This window comes from Lolium rigidum, chromosome 4 (genome assembly GCF_022539505.1).
Source record: "Lolium rigidum isolate FL_2022 chromosome 4, APGP_CSIRO_Lrig_0.1, whole genome shotgun sequence".
In the NCBI taxonomy this organism is placed as follows: Eukaryota; Viridiplantae; Streptophyta; class Magnoliopsida; order Poales; family Poaceae; genus Lolium; species Lolium rigidum.
Window position 1 is genome coordinate 19,452,218 of NC_061511.1, and position 4,045 is coordinate 19,456,262.

Below are 4,045 nucleotides of genomic sequence, written 5' to 3' on the forward strand. Positions count from 1 at the left end.
ATTGAATGTTACCAAATGGTAACAAAGATTGGGGAGATTTCTACCCCTAGAGAGCTTTATTCCACCTCACCGGCAAAATTCCCCATTGGGGTTTACTTACGTATGGGTTAAACCTCTAGCAGCCAAATAAAGCCAAAGTCCAATAGCAAAACTCGATTTTTTTTTAGTCCTTCCACTACATAGAAAATCACAACATGTTGACCCATGCCATGGGAGGGGCAATATTCTCAGCGCATTGTGATCCTGTGCATGTTTCACACATTGGTGATTGATAACGTTGGTAAACATCAGGGAGTAAAACGAAATGAAACAGACTTAATTTCTCATCATGCATTGCCACCCTCTCTTATGGACCAGCATTTCCCTTGAGCAACAACCACATACTAAACACTTTCATTTTGAGTGACACCGTGCTTGCTCAAAGGAATATAAAGATCTGTCCGGGAGCATTGCCGAAGCCAAGGCCCTTTCCCCACATCAAGTTCATTCTCTCTGCCTCTCTACGTGTGCCCTCGTCATCTCCTTCTTCACTAGTTGAGTTCTCCTCCCCACGTGTTGGAACAATGAAGTCGGGATGGGAACCGGAGCAGCGGGATCTCGGCGACCTCGGGCTCGCCGGCATCTTCCGCGAGACCATCCGCGTGGTCCGGCGAGTCTTCCTCCCCAACTACGGCGGCACCCTTCTGCGCCCGCTCCTCACCGATTGTTTTCTCGCAAATGCCGGCTTCTTTAGCCCCCACTGTCTGGACCTGGGCGTTTTCTTCTTCTACCTCCAGATCCTCGGCCTCCTCCTCCACCCCCAGGTCCTCATTCTCTTGACCCCCGACTATGTCTTCTGCGTGGCGTCCCTTTACTGCACAGGCGGCGGCTTCCGCGCCGCCCACAGCGTCCTCAACGAGCGCCTCCCCGCCGTCCCGCTCAGGCGGCTCTTCTGCACGTTCTACCTCGTGGCACTCCCCATTCTCGTCATCTTCACCTCCCTCTCCGTCGCGGCCCTGCTCGGCCTCGACGACGAGATCTTGCTGGCGATGCGCCTGCTGGGATGGGCCAGAGCGGCCTACGCCGCCGTCGTGGGCCACCTGGCCTGCGTCGTCTCGGTGTTGGAGGACGCCGTCCTCTTCGGCGCCGTGCGCAGGAGCCGGGAGCTCCTCGCCGGGAAGTTCTGGACGGTGGCGACCTTCCTGCTCACGCTCGACGGTTGCATCATCGCCCTACTGGTGGCCTTCCAGGCGCTCATGGCGGGTGGCGCACGGAGCCTCGGCGCTGGGTTCGGACTGGCCGCCGTGACGGCGATATACGGAGCGCTGCAGGCGCTGCTCCACGTCGCTCTGGTGGCTCAGCCGGTGGCCTACATGGTCTGCAAGAGCCACCGTCAGGAGGTCGTCGACCTGGTCCAACTCCACGGCTCCACTACACTCGCCGTCGACGGCGATAATTAATGGCGTGGACCTGCAGTGGGTGCACAAGGCATCGCAGCTCACTGCTAACCCTGCAACTACTCTCGAGCTTGCTATCCTGGGGAGTTTAGTGCTAATTAAGCTTTGTTTCTACTATACTAGTACTACCTACTTAGCTTCCAATAAGATGTTCTTAAGGATATGCAGTCGTATCTCGTATGGAACTCTGATCCCATTGTTATTAGTATGAGAGATGCATGCTTGGGATTATGCATGTGCGAGGCTTTGAATAGAATAATAGATATGTTTAATTTCATTGGATTTGTGCCACCCAATCTCACTGCAGCTCGGTTTTGAAATATTTGAAAATTACTTTATGTGTACTAGTGCAGAGTTTCGCTAAAAACACATTTATTTTTAGACTGCAGAAAAAACAAATTTATGGCTGTAGAACTGACTTGAAACTCTTATTTTATCCCACGAATTACTTTTTTGTGTAGTTCAATATACAATGTCTTTCTTAACGAAACTTGTGGTGTACATATTATATGTGTGTATGTTCTTTCAGTATATTTGTCTGTACCCAGAAATAACGTTTATACAATTAAAGAACGAGAGCACTAGTGTGCGGAGATGCAAGTACTAGCTTCTGTTTTTGCGGGTAATAATTATACCACATATAGTTTAGTTTTTGGCTCCTGGGTGCATATGCTCCCTTTAGTTTAAACTAGGACAATACCCGTGCGTTGCCACGGAGCACTGGGAGAGAAAACGTAAACTTTTATGAGAACCGGCACAACTATAAATTTGCTCTAAAATCAATTGACATGTGTAACCTAGCCTAAGTGTGCCCTTTTTCATTACCCGTCGACAGAGCATAAGTGGCAACGAAATCGAACAAAAGTGTTAAATTTGGAAATGCCAAGCTAGCCTCATTTTGTAAAAAAATCTTAAGTTTCCAAGCAAGACAAATTAAAGGTAAGAGGAGACACATAAGTTATTTCCGGCAGAGTGCTGCGTTTCCTTTAGTAGAATAAATTGGTGCTCCGGACTGCTCCCATCTGTAACAAATGCATCAATCTTATTCTCCTTCAGATTCCCTCATGATGCAATTGGTATGCTGATGCACTTGGTCTGCTGGTTTAGCAGATTGCTAGTGCCATCGGAGCTGATGTTGTAAACCTTGTGGCAGTGCATGACCGGAGCCATTTTAGATTTCCGTCTAAAACCATTGGGACAATGACGCTGCCAGTGCTCTCCGCTTATTCTACCGTTCATATTTATCAAAACATGTAGTCATCTCTTGCAATATTTGAGTCAATTTTGTACATTGATATCTGAACTTTTCCTGAAAATATTTGCCAAGCTCTTTACATATATTAAAATGACCGCAATTTAGTAAATGAAGGAATATTGAACAAGCAAAATGGACCGGATCCTTTTCCTGGCCGAGGAGGTCTAGACCATCACGTTCTTGGTGCATACCTGTACATTAACAATGATGCAAATTATCCACAGTAAGCAGCCAATCACATGATGAAACGAATCCTCCATGAGAAATCTGTTTACCCTGCTCCCTCCATCGCAGGCCTCTCCCGATTTGGTCTTATGCACCCCGCTGCACCCCATCGCTGCACCCTCTCTCTGAACTGATCTGCTTCTCCGGCCAGACACCGCCAGGGTGCTGCTAAGTCATGTCCTTGCACATGCTGTCGCGTTGCTGCAACGCGCTGGACGGAGGAATCAGAGGCGGTGAGTGCGCCGACTGGAGGAAACAGGGGCGACAGAGGAGTTCTAGTTGAATCAAGGGCGGTGAGCGGCCGGAGGAAACAGGGTTGGCCAGCGATTCACATTAGTTAGATCCGCTCAATCTGAACTCAACCCTGGTACTGAATTTGTCCTGCGCTATCTAGCCGGACTGCCGGAGAGCGCCTCAACGCCAAACGCACGCGAGACCAAGGTCCAGATCTGCAGTAACAGCCGTGCGCTTGCTGGAGCAGCAGTAGTTTGGAGCTCTCTTGGAGAAGAAGCATCATCATCGCCCGCGAGATCTGATCGGGCGGCCACCAGCTCCATGCCCGCACCGCCCCCCCCCCTCATCCGCGCCTGTAACAACTTCATGGCCGCCAAGCTCGTCTGCTCCTTGCCGACCTCGGCCACCTCCGCCACGCCCGCGCTGAAATCCGGGACTTCCGTTGCCGACGGAAAGCACTCCGTCGAAATTGTGCAATCTATTTGATTAGATTTTTTGTTTGATTTCTGTGGGAATCGATGTGGAGGAGTCGGGCCATATATATAGTAGGATTTTTGGGGAGCAATCGAATTTGCGCCGAACACGCGTGGATGCAGGGAAGGGAAGGAGCCAGAGAAGGAGGTGAGATGGATGCCTAGCTCTTCGCGGAGTCCCTGTGCTACACGGATGCGATGCAAGAAAGGCAAGGGTGTTGGTCGGGGACAGAAAAAAAAGAAACGAAACGGTACGGTGGTAATTGTGCGTAATATGCGGTTTGGTGGGAGGGTAAAACAGTCCTAGAAAAGTTGGACGAAAATTTTGGTAGAACCTTAACTTCCTTTATTATTAGAGTATAGATATAGATATAGATATGCAGCAGAGTAGTCGCCGTGCGTTGCATCGGGAGTAAAGTCGG